Below are 24,939 nucleotides of genomic sequence, written 5' to 3'. Positions count from 1 at the left end.
ATTATTTCATTATAAAATTATCAATACTGCCACATTGTTGATATTTCTTTTTTTTAATTTTTAAAATTTTTTAATATTTATTTTATTTATTTATTCCCTTTTGTTGCCCTTGTTGTTTTATTGTTGTAGTTATTATTGTTGTTGTTGTCATTGTTGGATAGGACAGAGAGAAATGGAGAGAGGGAGGGGAAGACAGAGAGGAGGAGAGAAAGATAGACACCTGGAGACCTGCTTCACCGCCTGTGAAGCGACTGCCCTGCAGGTGGGGAGCCGGGGTTCGAACCGGGATCCTTATGCCGGTCCTTGTGCTTTGCGCCACCTGCGCTTAGCCCGCTGCACTACAGCCCGACTCCCCTGTTGATATTTCTTAAAAGGAAGTTCTGATTTATTTTTTAAAATTTGTTTATAAAATAAAAAACAGAAAATATCAACAAAACTGTAGGATAAGAGGGGAAAAATTCCACACATTTCCCACCACTAGAGTTCCATATCCCTTCCTCTGCTGGAAGCTTTCTTATTCTTTGTCTCTCTGGGAGTATGAACCCAGGATCATTATGGGGGGGCAAAAGGTGGAATGAATGTCTGGTTTCTGTAATTGCTTCTCTGCTGAACATGGGCATTGGTTACCAATTTGAAGCCTTAAGTGCTTAGATTAAAGGGATATGTATATACTCAGAACTGGGGTCTATGCATCAAAAAGTTTGAGATATTCAATCTATTTTCCCCTCATATTGATTAAATAGTGAATTATAAGACTATAAATTAATAGGAGTGTGTATTCACACCATTCCCACCACCAAAGTTCTGTGTCCCTACTCCCAAACCCCTCTAATGAAGCTGAAAATTTATCTTAACTTCCCCCAGAGTTTTTTTTTTTTTTTTTTACTTTGGTACAATACTCCAAACTCCGTCAAGTTCTGCTTTGTGTTTCCCTTTCTATTCTTCTTTCTCAACTTCTGTTTATGAGTGAGGTCATCCCATACTCATCTTTGTCTTTCTGACTTATCTCACTTAACATAATCCTTCTAGTTCCATCTAAGATGGGTCAGAAGAGTGTTAATACAATTGCAGTAATGACTTTCCCCTCCAAAATATTAAATCAACTATAATCTGGAAGTCGGGTGGTAGTGCAGCGGGTTAAGCACAGGTGCCACAAAGCGCAAGGACCAACTGAAGGATCTCAGTTCGAGCCCCCAGCTCCCCACCTGCAGGGGAGTCGTTTCACAGGTGATGAAGCAGGTCTGTAGGTGTCTATCTTTCTCTCCCCCTCTGTCTTCCCCTCCTCTCTCCATTTCTCTCTGTCCTGTCTAATGATGATGACATCAATAAAGACAACAATAATAACTACAACAATAAAAAACAGCAAGGGCAACAAAAGGGAATAAATAAATAAATAAACTATAATTTTAGACCAGAGAGACCAGAAGCAACTAGCTGAGTCACTATATTAGATAGAACTATATATAAATAGCATTAAAGGACAGATATTTCTATTATGTCAAAACTTGGTTTCCACTTAATTTTTTTAAATATATTTATTTATTTATATTTATTCCTTTTGTTGCCCTTGTTGTTTTGTTGTTCCACTTAATTTTTTTTTTTGCCTCCAGGGTTAACACTGGAGCTTGGTGCCTGCACTACGAATCCACTGCTCCTAGAGGCCATTTCTCCCCATTTTTGTTGCCTTTGTTGTCATTGCTGTTGTTGTTGGATAGGAACAGAGAGAAATCGAGACAGGAGAGGAAGGTAGAAGGGGAGAGAAAGACACCTGCAGACCTGCTTCACTACTTGTGAAGCGACCCACCTGCAGGTGTGTGTGGGGGGGCTTGAACCAGGATTCTTATGATGGTCCTTGCATTTTGTGCCATGTGCGCTTAACCCGCTGCGCTACCGCCCACCCCGCTTCAGACAACTTTAATTAGGCATCTCACTCCTTTTCTATCAAAATCTGAAGGTTGTAGCAGATGCTCTTTTGTGATCCGCCCCTCTTCAGGTCTGGCTGAAACCCCCATCCTGGTTCTCCTGCTGCCTTCCTTAAATACAAGCCACCTGCATCCTTTGACTTTCTCTTCCCCAAGTTTTCCCACCCATATAAGAGTTATTGGGGGAGGCAGAAGAAAGATATTAAAAAAAAAAATCAACCGGAACAGGGCACAATCCACTCCATAGTCATTGGAACAACTTCAGATTTGCAGTTTTAGTATTTCCTAATATTTAGTGGGCTTTATTCTTCTTAAGGCCATAGGCTAAATCTGAATGAGCTGAAGAATGAATGAGTTAAACAGTTAAAATGAAAAAACAAAACGAAATAGTATCTCTGCCTTTCTATGTGGAGACTACTGAAAATTATTTTTATCATTTTTACTGGTGGAAGGTGGGGGTGGCTAATAGCTTACAGTCCTGTCATTGACACATGGGTACAATTTCTTGTCTTCCCATGAACATTCTCTGCAGAACAGTCTCATCCAAAACCTTTTACATCATTATGCACCAGGACCCCAAGATTCTCTTAATCTCCTTTCTCCCCCTCCTTCCTCTGAGTCCTGTTCTTTGAGGCAGTGCACCATGACCAGTCCATGCTTCATCTTTTTCTGTGTCGCTCCCTCTTTCTCTTCTCTTCTCTTCTCTTCTCTTCTCTTCTCTTCTCTTCTCTTCTCTTCTCTTCTCTTCTCTCTCCTCTCCTCTCCTCTCCTCTTCTCTTTTCGTTTTGTTTCTTTTTTCCCTCCAGGGTTATTGCTGGGGCTCGGTGCCTGCACTTGAATCCACTGCTTCTGGAGGCTATTATTTCCCTTTTTGTTGCCCTTGTTGTTTACTGTCATTGTTATTATTATTATTGTTGTTGTTGTTGTTGGATAGGACAGAGAGAAATCGAGAGAGGAAGGGAGACAAAAAAAAGGGGTGAGGAAGATAGGCACCTGCAGACCTGCTCCACAATTTGTGAAGCGACTCCTCTGCAGGTGGGGAGCTGGGATCCTTCTGTTGGTCCCTGTGCTTTGAGCCACGTGCGCTTAACCCGCTGGCTACTGCCCAACCTCCTTACAGTTTTTTTTCTTTTTATTTTAACCACATGTCTATCAACTGGGTTGCTTCCAAGATTTGGCTATTACAAATTGTGTTGCTATGCATATATGTGTACATAGTGGGGCCCAATGACATTTTAAAACACACTTAGCACTATGTTATAAAATTATGCATATGTTTTGATTTATAGAGATTTGATTGAGTGACAATGTGAAAAGGGCCAATGCCATCAAGCTGAGATTTCATATCATGTCACACAGGCCTCAGAGGAATTACCAGGATGGCTAGAAGGCAGAACACTTGAAGTGAAGAGAAAGCATTTCACTGGAGCTTGGGCAGAGGAGAAGCAAAGGAGAGAACCGGTTTTGAATTGGCTGATTTGAATAATTCATGAGGGGCTGGGGGCAGCCGGTAGTGCACTGGATTAAATGCACATAGTGCCAAGTGCAAGGACTGGTGAAAGGATCGCAGTGCAAGGATCCAGGTTCAAGCTCTAGGCTCCCCACCTGCAGAGGGTCCTTCACAAGTGGTGAAGCAGGTCTGCACGTGTCTTCCCTTTACCTCTCAATCTCTCCGTCCTATCCTATAAGAAAATGAAAAAGACAAAAAGGGGGCATCCAGGAGCAGTGACTTCATAGTGCAGGCTGGGTACCCAGTCCCAGTGATAGGATACCCGGAGACAAAAAAAAATAAAGTTTTATTGGGTATTGGGGCTTACAGATTGTCCCTAGTTGCTTTGTCCCTGACCCTGTGGTTGACTTAGAGCAGGGGAAATGCTGACTTGGTTGGGTGAATTAGATTGGAGCTAGTTGGAGATGTAGTCTCAGGGACTGATTTGTTTCCATACGAAAGGCATGTTTTTAGGCAAGAGGTTATAATCTAGACCAGCTAGTCCTGGGGGAGCAGTTTCTTGCAGGGTCAGTAAGACATCACAGTGCCAAGAATACATAAAATAAGAAAATATAGTTAATATAATTGATCCTGTGATGAGTGGATATAAATAGAATATAAGAAAACGCAAAATACTAAAAATGTGGAAAGTTAGTTGAATTTGCATAATTATTGGAATGATAATTTTAGCATAAAACAGAGAACTCTTGAATTTTGAACTAGTTTAAGATTTACTGACTGGGTGGGGGTAGATAGCATAATGGTTATGTAAAGATACTCTCATGCCTAATGCTCCGAAGTCCCAGGTTCAATCTCCCGCATCACCATAAACAAGAGCAAATCAGTGGTCTGGTAAAATAAACAAACAAACATCTTCTCTGTCATATATATATATATATATATATATATATATATATATATATATATATATATATTTTTTTTTTTTTTTTTGCCTCCAGGGTTATTGCTGGGGCTCGGTGCCTGCACTACAAATCCACTGCGCCTGGAGGGCACTTTTTTCAATTTTGTTGCCCTTGTTGTTGTCATTATTGTTATTGTTGCCATTGATGTTGTTGTTCAATTGTACAGAGAAAAATCGAGAGAGGAGGGGAGACAGAGAGGGAGAGAGAAAGACACCTGCAAACCTGCTTCACTGCTTGTGAAGCAACCCCCTTGCAGGTGGGGAGCCAGGGGCTTGAACTGGGATCCTTAGCTGGTCCTTGCACTTTGTGCCACATTCACTTAAGCCTCTGCACACTGCCCAACCCCCTTCTGTCTTCCATTTTAAAAAGATTTACTAGTTAAAGGTATAATATAATAAATTGATTTTTAATTTAATTTTTTAACTTTTAAAAATGTTTATTTATTTTCTTTTATTGCCCTTGTTTTATTGTAATTATTATTGTTGTTGATGTCATCGTTGTTGGATAAGACAGAGAGAAATGGAGAGAGGAGGGGAAGACAGAGAGGGGGAGAAAAAGACAGACACCTGCAGACCTACTTCACTGTTCACTGCTTGTGAAACGACTCCCCTGCAGATGGGGAGCCGGGGGCTCAAACCCAGCCCTGGTCCTTGTACTATTTTTAAACATTTTATTGGGGGCGGAATAATGGTTTACAGTCAACAATAAAACACAGCAACAAAAAATAAAACACAGTAGTTTGTACATGTATAATATTTTTCAGTTTTCCAATAACAATTCAACCCTCTCTAGGTCCTCTGCCATCATGTTCCAGGACCAGACCCTCCTCACCCACACCCCAGAGTCTTTTGCTTTGGTGAAATACACCAAACCCAGTCCAAGTTCTGCTTTGTGTTTTCGTATTTTTCAACTTCTTTTTTAAAAAAATTTATGATTGGTGATTTAATAATGATAGACAAGATTGTGGGACAAGTGGGGTACAATTCATACACTTCCCACCACCAGAGTGCCAGATTCCCATACCCTCCACTGGAAGGTTCAATATTCTCTGTACCTCTGGGAGTATGGACCCAGGGTCATTATGAGATGCAGAAGGTGGAAGGTCTGGCTTCTGTAATTGCTTTCCTGCTGGTCATGGGTGTTAATGTGTCAATCCATACCCCCAGCCTATTTCTGTCTTTCCCTAGTGGGATAGTGAGGTTAGGGTTCCAGGACACATTGGTCAGGTCATCAGCCCAGGGAAGGCAGGCTGGCGTCATGGTAGTATTTTCCAACTTCTGTTTATGAGTAAGATCATTTCATATTCATCCTTCTCTTTCTGATTTATTTCACTTAATTTAATTTTATGTTCTTATTTTTTAATTTAATTTAAATTTAAAAAATTTCCCCTTTTGTTGCCCTTGTTGTTTATCATCATTGTTGTTGTTATTGCTGTCATTGTTGTTGGATAGGACAGAGAGAAATGGAGAGAGGAGGGGAAGACAGAGAGAGAGAGAGAGAGAGATAGACACCTGCAGACCTGCTTCATCACCTGTGAAGCAACCCCCATGCAGGTGGGGAGCCTGGGGCTTGAACCGTGGTCCTTATGCTGGTCCTTGCGCTTTGCGCCATGTGCGCTTAATCCGCTATGCCACCTCCCGACTCCTTAATTATATATTCTTGCCATCAGGGTTATCCCTAGTGTTCGGTCCCTATGTGCCAACTCCACTGCTCCCAGTGACCATTATTTTTCCATTTTGTTTTGATAAAAGGTAAGAGAGAGAGACTGGAGAGATATCTGCAGCATGGCTTCATTGCTTATGAATTTCCCTTTTGCAAGTGGGGGTTGGTGGGTTTGAACCTGGGTCCTCATGCACGGTAATATGCGCTCTACTAGGTCTGCCACTGCCTGGCCCCTCATAATAATAAAATTAAAAACATGCATAAGTGTTTATGGTGTGAAAATGAAGAGGATGTTTCATTGTTACTTCTAATCCCATCTTGCATTAACCACAGTCTTTCTATTGTGTGCCTGTGTGCCCATTTCACAGTAATCCTGATGTTCTCCCATGATCCACAAGCCCTGCCTTCCCTGGACTTCAGTCCCTGGCTCTCCACCAGAACTCTGCAGGTATGCTCCGCTATTAGAACCTGTGGTGTTTTCCAGATTCTTCCTCCAGATAGCAACCTGACCGCCCCTCCCCCTCCCCTCTTTCTTTACTCAAACACAGACGGATTAAAAAAATTGCACTTCTTCCATATTTCTGTCCCTCTCCTCGATTTTCCTTATCCTTCACACTTTGTGAAAAGTAAATACACCTTTTGCTTCTTTCTCTGGTTTGTTACTCATTCTGTCCATTGGGAGGTAAGTCTTGTATAGGCAGAGACTTTTGAGCTAGTGCCAGACACATAGAAGATCCATAGTTGATAGTTCTTGTACGAATGTGCATAAAACACAATTATGCAATGCACACTTACTGTACGCCTTTTAATGTGGTGCTTCATTTCAAACTCGGGGTCTCCAGCACATGAGCTTTAGAGCTGTACCACCTGTAAGTCACAAAAAAAAATTATTTTTTTTCCAATGAGAGAGTGAGGCAGAGCATGTATGTGTGTCAGAACACAAAATGTTGCACTACTGCCCTTGGAGTTCTGATTTGTTTTATTTTTGTTGCTCTCATGTGGAACTGGGGATCAAACCCAGGGGGCCTCACACATGCAAGGCAGGGGCTCGTATCACTGACCGATCTGTATGCATTTTTAAACAAATGGGATAGTGTTATCCATAGGATCTCCAACTTGTTTTTCACCAGCTAAGGAATCTTGGACATTTTCCCATATTGGCACATCTGGATGCAGTTCATTCTTTTAAGTAGCTGATAGTCTTCTCAGTAGAGATAAGCCATGATCTATTTAGCCAGTCTTCTACTGAAGGGTCATTAGAATGCTAGGAATTTCACAGTTTCTCACAATAACAATGGGTCAAGGAAAAGAATACACACGAGTCCCAGGACTGCCCAAGAGGATTGTGCTGTAATTCTACTTTTTCTTCAATTCTGGCCACTTAATTGGAAAAGGTTACTCAGATGGAGTATGGGCAGAGATGGACACTGGGACTACCATACATACACATGATAATGCCATATTAATTGTCAGTTTTGGGGCTGGGTGGTGGCGCACCTGGTTAAATGCACACATTACAGTGCACAAAGATCTGAGTTCAAGCCCTTGATCCCCACTTGCAGGGGGAAAGCTTCACAAGTGGTGAAGCAGTGCTGCAGGTGTCTCTCTGTCTCTCTCCCTCCCTACTTCCCTCTTCCTTCTAAATTTCTCTCTGTCCTATCCAACAAAATAAATACAAATACAAATAAAATAAAATAAAATAAATTCTTTTTTTTTTTTTTGTATTTCTTTTTTTTTTTTTATTTTATTTAAGAAAGGATTAATTAACAAAACCATAGGGTAGGAGGGGTACAACTCCACACAATTCCCACCGCCCAATCTCCATATCCCACCCCCTCCCCCGATAGCTTTCCCATTCTCTATCCCTCTGGGAGCATGGACCCAGGGTCATTGAGGGTTGCAGAAGGTAGAAGGTCTGGCTTCTGTAATTGCTTCCTCGCTGAACATGGGCGTTGACTGGTCGGTCCATACTCCCGGTCCCATACTTCCCTAGTAGGATGGGTCTCTGGGGAAGCTGAGCTCCAGGACACATTGGTGGTGTCTTCAATCCAGGGAAGTCTGGCCGGCATCCTGATGACACCTGGAAATAAAATAAATTCTTATTTAAAAAAGTCAGCTGCTAGGGTTGAGGGAAGACCCCTCCATGTGGTGGGGGAGGATCCCTGTGTCTCGTCTGATCCAAGCTTCCCCATTTTCTGCACCTGCATCTGGTCTTACCTATCCTTTGCAGACTAGTTCATTCATCTACCAGGTGTCTTCAAAGTTAATATCTGACACTCCATGTGCTGGCCAATTTCTCTTTTCAGTGATTTTTTTCTCCCCTTCTATTTTTGACTCATTTAAGTACTGCTTCTCCTCCTTCTCCTCCTTTAGAGCCTAATCATGTGGTCTCTTTCCCCTCTGAAATCTGCTCTATCCTCTTTCAGTGATGCTTGATGATATAGCCTTCATCTTGCCTTTAATTTCCTCTCTGGCCCGGAACCAGTCCATCTGTTCCAGCCAGCATTTCTGTTGCTTTAATCTGTTTCTGCCTCTGATCTATGCCTGTTACACCTGCAAGCCCAGCCCATGTAATATGCTCTTCCTCCCTAACTAGTAACCTCATCTGCTTCTCTGAGTGATTCCAGAGAAGCCATTCCAGCCTTCCCTGAGTAACTCTCAGGATACTTGAGCTGTGTTCTCTGAGGGGCTGGGGATGTCTGTTTTCCATGCTCTATCCCTTTTGGTTCTTTGGAATATACTCAGTGTGACTTAATTAGGGTGCCATGGGCTCATTCTGTGTATGGCTTTCCATGGCAGAGGAGTGCAACATCATTAGGTGGGCACAGGATTGATAGGAGTGAGCCAGGGGGCTGTGTACTTCCTACTTTTCCACAGTGCTAGTTGGGAAGAGGTCATTGTTTTCAGGAGGGATGGGTGACTGGATTTGAAAAAGAATCCTATTGGAGTATAGAAAATATTAATTTTTTTCTTTTCTTTTCCTTTCTTTTCTTTTCTTTTCTTTTCTTTTCTTTCTTTCTTTTTTTTTGCCTCCTGTGTTATCGCTGGGCTCGGTGCCTGCACTACTAATCCACTGCTCCTGGAGGCCATTTTTTTCCCATTTTATTGCCCTTGTTGCTCTTGTTGTAGTTGTTATTGTTGTCATAGCTGTTGTTGTTGTTGATAGGACAGAGAGAAATGGAGAGAGGAGGGGAAGACAGAGAGGGGAAGAGAAAGATAGACACCTGCAGACCAACTTCACCTTTTACGAAGCAAGCCCCTACAAGTGGGAAGCTGGGGGCTCCTTAAGCCGGCCCTTGTGCTTTGTGTGGTTTGTGCTTAACCTGCTTCCCTACTGCCCAGCTCTGAAAATATTTATTTCTTCTAAAAGTTAGTGGTGGTGAAGGTGGTGGTGATGTGTGTATGTGTGTGTGTGTGTGTGTGTGTGTCTTTTGAATAGTGGGTCTCAATGATAGTGCCAAATCTTTCTAGAAAAGTGTACATACATTATTATATTCACTGTCAAATGTAAAATATTAATCAATAAAGGAAAAAAGTGTACATACACACAAGATTTTAGAGGTTTCCAAGATGTTCATGGGCCTCCCTGAATCCCAGGATAAAAATCATTTCCATGTTTACATTTTTAAAAAAATCTTATCTTCATTTTTGGATAGAGACAGAGAAATTGAGAGGGAAGGGGGAATAGGGAGGGAGAGAGATGGAGAGACACCTGCAGCATTACTTCACCACTGGTGACGCTTCCCCCTGCAGGTGGGGACTGGGGACTTGACTGTGTGCTCCTGGCTCTTTTCCCTCCCTCACCTTTGTAATGACTGCCTAGACAGCATTGTCACTATGTGAAAGCAAAGTGAGCATAAAAGTGATCCTGATGACATCTTTTGCTTCTTCCCTCATTTTAAACAAGCTTTGTACCTCTGGGAAATAGTCCATATTAGGATGTAAACATCTAGGTAGATCCCACTTCCACACACCATGAGTAAAATTAAGGCTTGCATCTTGAGTTGCTTGGCTGTGGTGTATGTTGATGGGAATTCTCTGAGTCATGTTTATGATTCTTGCCGCTGATTCTTTTTCTTCTTTCTCACACAACTCTATTTAGGTCTGGTGACCTGACTAGGAATGAAGGGACTACCAGAGAAGTGGAATAGTTCAAGTGTTAGACCACGGGTCCCCATGCAGGCTGATCCGAATTACTTAACTGAGGGATCTTAAGCTAGTAGATCAAAGGTCAGAGAAACAATCCTGTGGGTAAGTTTTGTTTTGCCTGCCCAGAATTTCCAAAAGCAATGTTATCTTGATCTCAATAAAACGTGTTATCTTGAGCTCAGTAAAAGGAATTATCTGGATCTCAATAAAAACAACCTGCAACAATTTGTCTTCTGCTGACCCTCTTGAAGCAGGTTATGCCAGTTGCTTTCCCTGAGACAACCGGGTTTAGGAATTTTTTTTTTTTTTGCATGATCTAGAAAGGGAATTTCATATGAGAAGGAGAGAGAGAGATTGAGAAGTCATAACACTACTCTAGCACATGCAGGGCTAGAGATTAAATCAGGAATAAAAGGCATTTTATTTTATTTTACTTTATTATTTATTTATTTTACCAGAGCACTGTTCAGTTCTGGTTTATGGTGGTGTAAGGGATTGAACCTGGGTCTTTGGAACCTCAGGCATGAGAGTCTCTTTGCATAACCATTATGCTATCTACCCCTGCCCTAGAGATTAAATCGGAAGCCTCAGACAGGCAAGTTCCATGCTTTGCTAGCTGAGCTATTCCTCCAGTGACTAGTCTCCTCATTTTTATTTGTTTATTTTAATTTAAAAAATATTTTTATTTTATTTATTATTGGATAGAGACAGAGAGAAATTGAGAGGGGAGGGGGGAGGAAAGAGGGAGAGAAACAGAAAGACACCTACAGCCCTGCTTCACCACTTATGAAACTTTCCTCCTGCAGGTGGGGACCAGGGGCTTGAACCTGTATCCTTGTGCACTGTAATGTGTGCGCTTAACTGGGTGCGCCACCACCTGGCCCCTCTCTTCATTTTTAAAATGGGTGTATCTCTATCTTACAGCACCAAACAAGGGAACTTGGAGGTAGTTCACTTGGTCAAGTGCATGCTTTGCCATGTGTGAGGACCCAGGTTCCAGGCCCTGGTACCTACTGCATGGCAACACCATGCAGAGGAGCTTCATGGACGGTGAGGTGGTGCTATGGTATCTTTCCTTCCCCCTCTCTATCTCTTTATCCCTCTTGGTCACTATCTGAAAATAAGGGGAAAAAATCTGGAAGTTGTGGAATCACACTGACACAAAGGCTCAGAACTTAAACAAACAAACAACAAATGAGCTTATGGATATAAGTATTGAACGAGTTCGCTCGTCTGCTTTGGGTCCTGAACAAATTGTACATTTGCTGGGGGCTGAGTGGGCAACTCTGCCTGCTGACTTTGAGTGGTTCAGCTGTGTGTTTTATATGTGTGTGTTTTCCTCTTTCTTAATTTTTTGTTATCTTTATTTACTTATTGGATAGAGAGAAGGAGGTGATAGGGAGAGAGACAGACACTTGCAGCACTGCTTCACTACTCACAAAGCTTTCCCCCTGCTGGAAGGGACTGGGGGCTCAAACCCTGGTCCTTGTGCATTGTAACATGTGTGCTCAACAAGTGTGCCAGCACCTAGCCCCCTCCACTGTGTCTTCAAGGAGCTCAGATTGTTATCAGAGCTGAGGAGTTAGAGTGGGGGCTGGATTAGGAACGGGGCACTAGAACTTTCAGTTTTAGCACAAGTTCAGAGATTGAAGATTCTACGTTCTAACCTCAGTTTTGCTTTTATAATCTATTTATCATCTGCTTTTTAAATTTGTTGTTGAATCTAGCTATTATTATTACTTTTGCAGATTAGCCTTGGGCAAGTCACCTAATCTTTTTTTCTTTTTATTGGGGAGGATTAATGGTTTACATTAAATACAGTTGTTGATACGTGTGTACAATGTCTCAGTTTTTCTGCAAAACCCTCTCACCCTCAGCCTAGGTCCTCCTCCAGCATCTTGCACCAGGACCTGGAAAACAAGACCCATCGTCTCCCCAGAGTTCTTTACTTTGGTGCACCTGATCTTTCTTGAAATCACAGTTTTCTCATCTATAAAAGGAACATAATATAAACTACCTCAGAGGATTGTTGTAAAGATTAAGTGTGTGTGTGTGTGTATGTGTGTGTGTGTGTACTTATAAGTATTAACTATAGTGATTAATGACATGGCATCAGCACTTGGATCACTGAGCTGACACTAGTCAAAACTGAGGGTGACTCTGGAACACATCTTGATCTAATCCACTGGCTGCAGACTTTCACTGAGGAGTGAAAGGGAGTCAGAGTAGGAGGTGGGAAGCAGAAGCAGCCACCTTTTGGCCATTAATTCCTCAACATCGACATGGACACATGTATGTACACTGCTACACCAGAGTGCATGTAGTCACAGAGAGAGCTAAGAAGGGGACAGGAAGGTTCTGACTTCTAGCATGGCTCAGAGGTGGTAGTGGAGCTAGTAACAGAACAAGCTGAAGGGTGAATAAAATACTGTTGTCATCTGCCTCCTAAGTCTGATTCTCATAATGGTTCTTTTGCTGCCATACTGGAGCAACTCAAGAGATGTCTTGGGAGTAGTCTCCCGGTCCACAAGACAGTGGAGATAACACTAGTTTTCCTCTGCGACTGCTCTGAATATCATAAGACTTGAAAAGTGGGCAGCATGGGAGGTGGTACTATAGATGAAGTGTTGGACTCTCAAGTATGAACTCCTGACTTCAATCTGTGGCATTGTATGTGCCAGAGTAATGCTCTGGTTCTCTATGTCTTAGTAACATATATTTACAAAAGCTTGAGTGGTGAATTGGGGAGGGTTTAATTCTCTAGAGAAGGCCTACTTGTCAAAATAGTATATCAAGTGTACACAATTAGGTCTCAGTGCCAGTGACACATATCTTTGTGTTAGTGTCCATAGTCTTCTTTTTTAAAGGTTTTTTTAAAAATATTTTTAAAATCCTTATTTACTTATTGGATAGAGATAGCCAGAAATTGAGAGGGAAGGGGGTGATAGAAAAAGAGAGAGGCAGAGAGAGAGAGAGACACCTGCAGCCCTGCTTCACCACTCGCAAAACTTTCCCCTTGCAGGAGGGGACCGGGGGCTCAAACCCGGGTCCTTGAGCACTGTAACTTGTACGTTTAACCAGATGTGCCACCACCTGGTCCCGTGTCCATATAGTCTTTATCACTCAGAGGCAGCCAGTGGAAGAATTCGTTCTGAAAAGAGCAGAAGTGTGCAGGAGTGGAGAGTTCTGAGACCACAAGGAGAGCAGAGTCTCTCCATGAGCTTCAGAATAATGTCCAGCTCCAACTTGCTTTGGATTAAGCAGAGTGGACCAAACAAGAATTTGTTCATGCACAGATGGGTGGGTGGACCAAGGAAGAGAGGCAGAGTTACCAGCTAGCATGGGGCAGAAGCAATTTCTTTTATAGCATTGCAATATGTTGTCTACTTCTTGTGTTGATTAGGACTAACACACAGTTACCATCCATTTATTTACATTCACAAATCTGTTGTTGCCAGGACTCACGATGGGAATGCTGGTATTTTTGCCAAGGGTGTTAGTTTTGATGTTTGTAGCCCTGGAGGAACTTGAGGCATCAGTGTCGCTTTACCACCTTTCACTGTCCCTGAGTCCTGGGGCGGCATGACTTGGACATGCTACGTCTCTCTCTCTCTCTTCCTCTTTGTCTCTCTCTTCTTAATTGAGTAAAAAGAATGCTCTCACATGTGGTTTCAGCACAAAAGGGAAGCAATCTTGTGTTATTAAGACTTTTGTTATTACATTAGGATTATTTTAAGTGGCCTGTAATAAGAATCCAGTGAGAGGAAGTGAACACACGAGATGTTTCTGGGCACCAGTTGTACAGAATCAGAATGAGGAAACACCAGAGGCTTTCTCATTAGAAACATGAATGGATTAGAGCACACCCACCACTACCACTGCCATTTGATGTCTTTCTCAATTTGTAGCTAGTGCAATTAAAGATGAAACAGAAACTTGATTTAGATCATTGAGAGAGAAAAGACACAATTTTATTATTTGCAGATGATATGATTTTATACCTACTAGGAGAATTAAGATGATATGATTTTATACATACTAAGAGAATTAAGAACTATGGGGAATGGGTGATGGCACCCCTGCTTGAGCATACATGTTATAATGAGCAAGGACCTGGGTTCGAGTTCCCTGTCCCTACCTGCAGGAAAGCTTTGTGAGTGGTGAAGCAGTGTTTGCAAGTATCTCTCTGTCTCTCTCCCTCTCTGTCATACCCTTCTCTCTTGATTTCTGGCTGTCTCTATCCATGAATAAATAAAGATAATAAAAAAACAATTAAAAAAGATAATTAAGCAATACAAACTCTCACTTGTTAGATTTAATAAGGGAGTTTGGTGTGTTGGCTGCAGAATAAGATTGACATACTTGAATTCAAAACTTTCCTACATGTCAGCATTGACAGGCTTTATTTATTTAAGATTTTATTTATTAATGAGAAATATAGGAGGAGAGAGAGAAAGAACCAAACATCTTTCTGGTGCATGTGCTACTGGGGCTCAAACTCGGGACCTCATGCTTGAGAGTCTTAACACCTTATCTACTGCGACGCCTCCCGGAGCACACATTGACAGGCTTTAAAAGATAATAAGGGGACTCAGAAGGTGGAATGCAGGACTTGCATTTGTAGGACTCTGGGCTCTGCCTCCAGTACCATATTTGCCAGAGTAGTGTGTTGTTCTGTTCCCTCTTTCATAAAACAATCACATAATTAAAGCACTAATGATTATACTTGTATTAAAAGACAAATAGAATTCACAAAATACCTGGGAATAACTTCAGGGAGAGTTATACTGTGGAATATCTGGCTAGGAAGCTGAAAATCTGTTGAGAGGCCTATAGAAAGACGTGAGCAAATGGAGACCCACGCCATGGTTTTGTAATTATTTTTTTTTTCTCTTTCTGATCACAAATGCTACGTGTAATCTCCCTTCATTAAGTGCTTGTTGCATTCATACTACATGCTACCCACTGGCGAGCTAGTTAGAAACCCAGACATAGTCCCTACTTTTATGGAATTTAAATGCATTCTTGCATATGTCACAAGAAAGAAAAGAGGACATGATGTGATTTGTACCCCCTAGGGGCACCTAGGACTGCTTCTGGGTGTCATGATCTCCAGATCTGAACTCCACGAGCAGCTAATCCTAAGAAAGCACTTAGTGCTGGACGGGAGACTGCCATAATTTTGTGGACCACTGCTTGACCTGGATAGTTAACCAGGGAAGGTTGTAGTTTAAATATATGTATTTATATTGCACCAATATTTACTATAAAGTTAAACAAAGTGGAAAATGCCATCATGGGCTGTGATTATTGAACTTAATGTAGAAGTCAATCTACCTCCTATAGGTTGGTTTTTTAACATTTTTTTCCTTCTTCATTTATTACTAGTCTCTTAAGCTTTTCATCTTCTGTATCTGCCTTGGTCACATCCTTGATGAAAATTTACTGATTTCCTTTATAATTTCTGCCCAGATCTTCCATCATCTTCTTCCTTTTACCTTGTCAGAGTTTTCCAAGGGGGTCCTGTATGCTCACAGACAAGAGTTCAGCTTTTAGAAATAAAGGAAGTGGAGAACCATATTCCACACAGTGTCCTTCTTTGATGCTCTCTTTATATAGCACAAGAAGTGCATATGGAATTGATTTTCTTTCTGAGGTGTCACAAGTTGCCAACTGACACATTTGTTTCCAGAAGTTACAGACCAGGTGGTGGGTTAGTCTTAAAAGAAGGTTCCATTTTGAAGAGGGGAAATGCTGAGGGTGCCATTTCCCCATGGGAACACCCAACAACTTGAGGCTGTTCTCAAGGAAGAACAGCCTTCTAAGGAAGAGCAATAGGTATGTCCCAAGAAGCAGGAGTTGTAAGAGAAACTCTCAGAGCTTGAATGAAGCTCCTGTTTTATTTTATTTGCTACTAGTGTTATTTCTGGAGCTCAGTGTCAGTGCTCTGTTGCTCCTGGCAGCCATTTTCTTCCATTGTTGTTTTCTTTCCTCTAGAAGAGGTAGAGAAGGGAGAAAGGGAGAGAGAGGGAGAGGGAGAAGGAGAGGGAGAGGGAGAGGAAGAGAGAGAAGGAGAGGGAGAGGGAGAGGAAAGAAGGAGAGGGAGAGGAAAGAGGGAGAGGGAGACAGGGACAGGGAGAGGGAGAGGGGAGGGGGAGATGGAGAGGGAGAGGGAGAGAGGGAGAGGGAGAGAGGGAGAGAGGGAGAGGGAGAGGGAGAGGGAGAGGAAGAGGGAGAGAGAGAGAGAGAGAGAGAGAGAGAGAGAGGAGGAAAAAACACTGTAGTACCACTTCCCTGCCACACTCCTAAGTGGTGGTCATAGCACTGGAACTCAAATTTTTGCACATGGTAATGTATGCACTCTACTGGTTAGCCACCTGCTATTCCTTTGATTGGAATTTAAAAAATGTAATCACTCTCTAAACTAATGAAGAAGTCTGATCCCAAACAATTAAAATGATTTTCCTGAGAAGACTCACCATTTTTTGTTCAGGGGTGTCCCCAACCCACCTTGGCATGTATTAAAGTTCAGAAGCCACTACTGGAAGTCACTACTGATCTGAGCAGAGGATGATGCTGTGTATGTCCCCTCCTGCTATTTAGCAGTGAGGAAGTCATATGGTATTATCCTTTTCTCTAGAGACTGGGAGAATGATTCATTTTTAAGTCACAAAGAGACAGCAACAGATTTCTAAGGCTATGCACATTCATGAGAAAATGACAAACACCTGAGGTGCTGAAGCAGAAAAATGCTCCCAGGAATACAGCTGCAAAGAGAAAAAACTCTGCACACTTTCAGGGAGTAGAAACAATGTTTTGCTTTGTAACAGGTGTGTGTGTGTGTGTGTGTGTGTGTGTGTGTGTGTGTGTGTGTGTGTGTGTTCAGCTTCAAGTGCTTCAAGAGGGTAAAAGCAGAAAGCACTTGAAACAAAAGATAATTTAGAAAGACACAAGGAATGTTTTACCATATGGAATCATAAAACAGAAAAAAAACCACTGAGACCATGTTCAAGTCTCCCACTCCTACAGTTAGAGTTATAAGAAAGCCAAAAGGATAATGCAGCTAGTGTCCATGTATCCTTTACCTTGATTTACCTACCAACTGTCAATAGTTGAAAGTTATAGGCTATGACACTTTTGTATAACCATAATTCTGCAATTCTAAGTAAACTGACAATAACTCAGGCATCTAATTTGTAGTAAATTTCCCCCCAAACAGTCTCTTTTTTAAATTATTTTTTGTTCCAATCAAGATATACATACTTTTGGTCATTTTTTTCCCTTTACTTTGGGGGGAGGGATTGATGGTTTACAGTCGACAGTAAAATACAGTGGTTGGTACATGTGTACCATTTTTCAATTTTCCACATAACAATCTAGTTCCTCCTCTGCCATCATGTTCCAGGACCTGACCCCTCCTTCCCCAACCCCGGAGTCTTTGGTGCAGTACACTAAATCCTGTTCAAGTTCTGCTTTGTGTTTCCCTTCTGTTCTTATTTTCCAGCTTCTGTCTATAAGTGAGATCATCCCATATTTATCCTATTTCTGGCTTAACTCACTTAACATGATTCCTTCAAGTTCCTTCTAAGAGGAGGAGAAGGTGAATTCACCATTTTTTTTATTACCTCCAGGGTTATTGGCGGGGTTTGGTCCTTGCACTATGAATCCACTGCTCCTGGAGGACAATTTTTCCATTTTTGTTGGCCTTGTTGTTATCATTGTTGTTGGATAAGACAGAAGTCGAGAGAGGAGGGGGAGACAGAGAGAGGGAGGAAAGAGAGACACTTGCAGACCTGCTTCACCACTTGTGAAGCAACCTCTCTGCAGATGGGGAGCCAGGGGCTCCAATCAGGATCCTTATGTGGGTCATTGCTCCACCTGGACCCCAAATTCACCATTTTAAATAGCTGAATAAATAGTTTAAGTAGTTCCATTGTGTATATACACATTATTATATTACGTTGACATTATTATATTACATTGACATATTATATTATATTGACATCCTCGAGGAAACACTCACGAAAGACATGTCTCTGATATCTGATTACTGTAAAAAATGGCGACTAATCCCTAGCACTGCAAAAACGGTATCATCTGTTTTCCATCTACACCATGCCTCGGCCTCGCATGAGCTTAATGTGCAGCTTGGTGGTACGAGAATCTGGCATGAAGCCCAGCCAGTCTATCTTGGCGTTACTCTCGATCGCACTCTGTCATTTCACAAACATCTCATAAAAACTGCAGCAAAGGTGGGCGCGAGGAATCACATCATTGCAAGACTGGCCAGCTCCGCATGGATCATCCTCTCTGGCATTATGCTATTCCACTGCAGAATACTGTGCCCCAGTATGGTTCCGTAGCCCCCATGTCCACTTGGTCGATTCCAAATTATATTCCTCCATGAGGATAATTTCTGGAACCATCCGTTCCACCCCGGTTCCATGGCTGCCAGTTCTTAGCAACATCGCCCCGCCAGATATTCGTCGGGATGCGGCATCATCTAAGTTCATTTCCCACGTCTACGCTCGACCGGACCTGCCAATATACGCGGATATCTTCACCCACCCTGTCCAACGCTTGACGTCTCGTCACCCAATCTGGTCCCCTACGCCTACACTGAACTTCTCTGTTCCAGACTCTTGGAAACAGAGCTGGCAGTCAGCTGAGGTCAAGAACAAACACCTCATCACAGACCCCTGCAAGCGTCAACCCGGCTTTGACCTAGCACGTTATGACTGGGCCCTCCTCAATCGCTATCGAACAGGCCATGGCCGGTGCGCCGCTATGTTCCATCGCTGGGGAGCCAGAGACGACCCGAACTGCCCCTGCGGCTACAGACAGACTATGACCCACATGGTCAACGACTGCCACCTCTCCAGATTCAAAGGAGGTCTCGAAACTTTACATCAGGCTCAACCTGACGCTGTTGACTGGCAAACGCTAGAAGAAGAATTATATTACTCATTTTAAATAGAATAGTTGCCTTTCCCCCATGACATTGTTATTTGTTTGTTTTTACCAGAACACTTCTCAGCTCTGGCTTATGTTGGTGTAGGGGCTTGAACCTGGGACTTCAGAGCCTCAGGCATGAGAGTCTGTTTGCATAACAATTATGCTATCTACCCCCACCCATGGAAATACTTTTTTTTTTAAATGTTCTTTACTGGGGGAATTAATGGCTTACGGTCAACAGTAAAATACAATAGTCTGCCATGCATAACATTTCCCAGTTTTCCACATAATAATACAAACCCCATAGGTCCTCCTAGGCCATCATGTTCCAGGACTTGAACCCTCCAAGTTCTGCTTAGTGTTTTCCCTTCTGATCTTGTTTTTCTTTCTTTTTTTTTTTTTTTAAATTTCTGTCAAGTTCTAATTTTATTTTTAATCACTTTATTGGGGGGAGTTAATTGTTTATAGTACAGTTATTGACAGATATCTACCAGAGAGATGAAACAGTCTTTTTAGTATAATATGTAAGTGCTTTATAGGAGTGAAAATTCAGAAGTATGGAGAATTATGAAATTCTTTAAATGGGGGAGAATGTTCCAGAAATAATGGTGAAATGCATGTAACACACATTCTTTGTTCTTCTTAAATTTTATATGCAGTACCTAAAAATGAACTCAGAATGTTGCATATCTTTTATTATTTTTTAAATTTCTTCATTGGGGAATTACTGTTTTACATTTGACAGTAAATACAATAGTTTGTACATGCATAACATTTCCCAGTTTTCCATATAACAATACAACCCCCACTAGGTCCTCTGTCATCCTTTTTGGACCTGTACTCTCCCCCCCACCCACCCCAGAGTCTTTTACTTGGGTGAAATATACCAACTCCAGTTCAGGTTCTACTTGTGTTTTCTCTTCTGATCTTGTCTTTTAACTTCTGCCTATGAGTGAGATCATCCCATATTAATCCTTCTTTTCTGACTTATCTCATTTAATATGATTCCTTCAAGCTCCATACATCCAAGATGGGGTAAAGACGGTGAATTATGTATATATACCACAACTTGCTCAGCCACTCATCTGTTGGCCACCTGGGTTGCTTCCAGGTTTTGGCTATTACAAGTTGTGCTGATATTAATATAGGTATACACAGATCTTTTTGGATGACTGTGTTTGGTTCCTTAGGATATATCCACAGGAGAGGAATTGCAGGGTCATAGAATAGGTTCATTTCTAGCCTTCTGAGAGTTCTCCAGACTGTTCTCCACAGGGATTGGACTAATTTACATTCCCACCAGCAGTGCAGGAGGGTTCCTTTGACCCCACAACCTCTCCAGCATTTGTTGCTGCTATCTTTTTTTGATGTATGACATTCTCACAGGAGTGAAGTGGTATCTCAGTGTTCTCTTGATTTGTATTTCTCTGACAATCAATGACTCAGAACATTTTTTTAAATATATCTTTATTGACCTTTCAGATCTCTTCTTTTTTTTTTTAATATTTATTTGTCCCCTTTTGTTGCCCTTGTTGTTTTATTGTTGTAGTTATTGTTGTTGTTGGGTAGGACAGAGAGAAATGGAGAGAGGAGGGGAAGACAGAGAGGGGGAGAGAGAGAGACAACTGCAGACCTGCTTCACCACTTGTGAAGTGACTCCCCTGCAGGTGGGGAGCCGGGAGCTCGAACAGGGATCATTACAACCGTCCTTGAGTTTTTTGCGTCAGGTGTGCTTAACTCGCTGCACTACTGGATCTCTTCTATGTTCATATCCTCTCTCCATTTTTGGATGGGGCCATTTGTTTTCTTGTTGCTGAGTTTAGAGAGCTCTTTAAATATTTTGATTATTAGCTTCTTGTCTGATGTATGGCATGTAAAGATCTTCTCCCATTCTGTGAGGGGTCTGTTTGTTTGGGTGGTGGTTTCTTATACTGTTCAGAAGCTTTTTAATTTGAGGTATTCCCATTGGTTTATTTTTGCTTTAGTCTTCTTCATAATTGGCTTCATATCATTGACAATGCCTCTAAAATTTAGACGGGAAAGAGTTCTGCCAATATTTTCCCCTAAGTATTTGATAGTTTCTGACCTAACATCCTTGACCCACTTGGAATGTACTTTTGTGTTTGGTAAAAAATAGTGGTTCAGTTTCATTCTTCTGCATGTTTCAATCCAATTTTTCCAACACCATTTGTTGAAGAGATTTTCCTTTCCCCATTTAATAGTCTGGGCACCGTTGTCAAAGATTAGATGTCCATCAGTGTGCGGACATTGGGTTTTTGTAAAAAAAATTTTATTTATAAAAAGGAAACATTTGGGGGTCGGGCAGTGGCGCAGTGGGTTAAGCGCATGTGGCGCAAAGCGCAGGGACCGGGGTAAGGATCCCGGTTCGAGCCCCCGGCTCCCCACCTGCAGGGGAGTTGCTTCACAGGCGGTGAAGCAGGTCTGCAGGTGTCTATCTTTCTCTCCCCCTCTCTGTCTTCCCCTCCTCTCTCCATTTCTCTCTGTCCTATCCAACAACGAATTGCGTCAATAAGAGCAATAATAATAACCACAACGAAGCTACAACAAGGGCAACAAAAGGGGGAAAAAATGGCCTCCAGGAGCGGTGGATTCATGGTGCAGGCACCGAGCCCAGCAATAACCCTGGAGGAGGAAAAAAAAAAAAAAAAGGAAACATTGACAAAACCATAGGATAAGAGGGGTACATCTTTGCACAGTTCCCACCACCAGAACTCTGTATCCCATCCCCTCCCCAGGTAGCTTTCCTATTTTTTTGGTAATTAAAAAAAATTTATTTATTCCCTTTTGTTGCCCTTGTTGTTTTTATTGTTTCAGTTATTAATGTCGTCGTTGTTGGACAGGACAGAGAGAAATGGAGAGAGGAGGGGAAGACAGAGAGGGGGAGAGAAAGACAGACACCTGCAGACCTGCTTCACTGCCTGTGAAGCGACTCCCCTGCAGGTGGGGAGCCGGGGCTCGAACTGGGATCCTTAGACGAGTCCTTGTGCTTTGCGCTACATGCGCTCAACCCGCTGCGCTACCGCCCGACTCCCTGTAAGGTTTTTTTTTTTTTTTTTTTTAAATATTTATTTATTACCTTTTGTTGCCCTTGTTGTTTTATTGTTGTAGTTATTATTGATGTTATTGTTGTTGGATAGGATAGAGAGAGATGGAGAGAGGCAGGGAAGACAGAGGGGGGAGAGAAAGATAGACACCTACAGACATGCTTCACAGCTTGTGAAGTGACTCCCCTGAAGGTGGGGAGCTGGGGCTCAAATTGGGATCCTTCTGCCAGTCCTTGAGCTTCATGCCATGTGCACTTAACCCGCTGCCTGACTCCCAGCTTTCCTATTCTTCAACCCTCTGGGAGTATGAACCCAAGGTCATTGTGGGATGCAGAAGGTGGAAGGCCTGGCTTCTGTAATTGCTTCCCTGCTGAACATCAGCACTGACAGGTCAATCCATACTCCCAGCCTGTCTCTCTCTTTCCCTAGTGGGGAAGTGCTCTGGGGAAGCGGAGCTCCAGGACACATTGGTGGGTTTGTCTGTCCAGGGAAGTCTGGTCCGCATCATGCTAGCATCTGGAACCTGGTGGTTGACAAGTGAGTTAACATACAAAGCCAAACAAACTGTTGAACAATCATGGATCTAAGGGCTGGAATAGTGCAGATGAAGAGTTGGGGGGTCCTCCATTTTGTAGATAGCTAGTAGGCATATTTTAATTAAATTCCAAAGGGCCTGTGGCTATACTAGTTTCTTTCTTTCTCTCTTCTTTCTTTCTTTCTTTCTTTTTCTTTCTTTCTTTCTTTTTCCCCCTTTTTCTTTTTGCCCCAGAGCCTGAAATCTGATATGCCAGTGGATCCAAGTTATTGTCTGAGAAGATGATGTCATGGCTGGGAAAAGGACCAGAAAGCTGGATCAGGGAAGAGAGTAGCTCCCTAATATGGGAAAGGGTATAAATATTGTTGACTGTAAACTCCATCGATTTGATGTGATTTGGGTACCATAATTAGCTTAGGGGCCTATGTGACCTCTGCATCCCTCTAGATCTGAGCGCACATTCTGTGGTCATGAGTAGGAACATTCCATGCTGCCCCAATATCAACCCATCTTCCTCAGGTGTAGCATAGAGTATGTTGTCCAGCCTCCCTTTGGAGGATGGAACATCCTCTACCATTGTTGATCCAGGTTGAGGGCAAGGTCCTATGGGGGCCCACAAAGGGACATTAGTTTTTTTAAAGGCAGAAAGAGAAAAGGAGGGAGGGAGTGAGGGAGTAAGGGAGTGAGGGAGAGAGAGAGAGAGAGAGAGAGAGAGACCATAGTGTTGAAAGTTAGTTCAGTGCAATGGGGTGGGAGGTGGGGGTGGTGATCCTGGGTTACACACATCATGGCATTAGATTTCTGAAGAGACTGGGGCGGTTGTCTTACAATATGTACTATATATGTGTTTATTTGACTGTGTTTCAGTGAGTACATTTGGAGAGCAGTTTTCAGCAACAAATTGGTAAAAGCACGTGTCTCTTTTTGCATCATGTCACAAAGCATGTGACACAAAGTATTAAACTCAGAGGCCTCTCGGTGAGGAAATGACTTCTGTTTTTCTCCATTTTTCTCATTGGAGTGAGTCTCATTACTTTGAGTAATTTGGGATAAATGTGAATGAAGTCTCAGTATTCTCTAAGAGCTTATGGAGTTACCTTATATTTGAAGGTTTTCAAGATAATACCATTTTCTCAATTACTTAACTTTGAACATCTGAAATGTTAGATGCGAGAAACTTCATATGAAAACAACTTTTTGTTATGCATGTACAAACTATTGTATTTACTGTTGAATGTAGAACATTTATTCCCCAATAAAGAAAGTAAAAAAAAAACCAAAACAACTTTTGGTGTATTACACCAAAGTAAAAGACTCTGGGCTTGCGGGTTTCGAGAAGGCTCAGGTCCTGGAATATGATGTCAGAGGAGGACCTAGTGGGGGTTGTATTGTTATGTGGAAAATTGGGAAATGTTATGCATGTACACACTACTGTATTTTACTATTGACTGTAAACCATTAATCTCCCAATAAAGAAATTAAAAAAAAAGAATTAAAAGTGAGACATGAGAAAAAAAAAGAAAAGAAAGGAAATAACTTTAGTCAATGCTAGTTTTAGCTGATGATTATCATCTGCAACTGGCAGAGAGAGGGGGAAGAGCGAGGGTTTGTGCACGCAAAATATCTCATGTAGGAATGTGTCTGCTTTGCCATACATGCAGCACAGGTTCAAATCTGGCCCCTGCACCACTGGGGGCAGCTTTGGTACTGTGGTTCCCCCCCCCCCCCCCCCCCGTCATTCTTTCTATCTGAAAAAGTCAAACCTTGTGACAACGACAACAACAACAACAGAAGAAGAGAGCGAATATAACACGAAACGAGTATTCTTTGGAGTTAGAGGCAGATGTGTTTGTCCTTCATCTAGTTCTTTCTTCTGTCTTCATGTATGGAAGAAGCTGAAAGGCTAAAAATGATATTTTCTTTCTTTCTTCTTTTTTTTTTGCCTCTGGGTTTTTATTGCTGGGGCTCAGTGCCTGGACCATGAATCCACTGTTCCTAGATGCCATTTTTCCCATTTCGTTGCCCTTGTTGTTACCCTTGTTGTTGTCATTATTATTGTTGTTGTCATTGCTATTGTTGTTGCTGGACAGGACAGAGAGAAATCTAGAGAGATGGGGAGACAGACAGGGGGAGAGAAAGATAGACACCTGCAGACCTGCTTCACCTTTTGTGAAGTAACCTCCCTGCGGTGAGGAGCCTGGGGCTTGAACCAGGTTCCTAACACTGGTCATTGCGCTTT

This window comes from Erinaceus europaeus, chromosome 18 (genome assembly GCF_950295315.1).
Source record: "Erinaceus europaeus chromosome 18, mEriEur2.1, whole genome shotgun sequence".
Taxonomy (NCBI): domain Eukaryota; kingdom Metazoa; phylum Chordata; class Mammalia; order Eulipotyphla; family Erinaceidae; genus Erinaceus; species Erinaceus europaeus.
Note: the sequence above shows the minus strand (reverse complement) of the source record.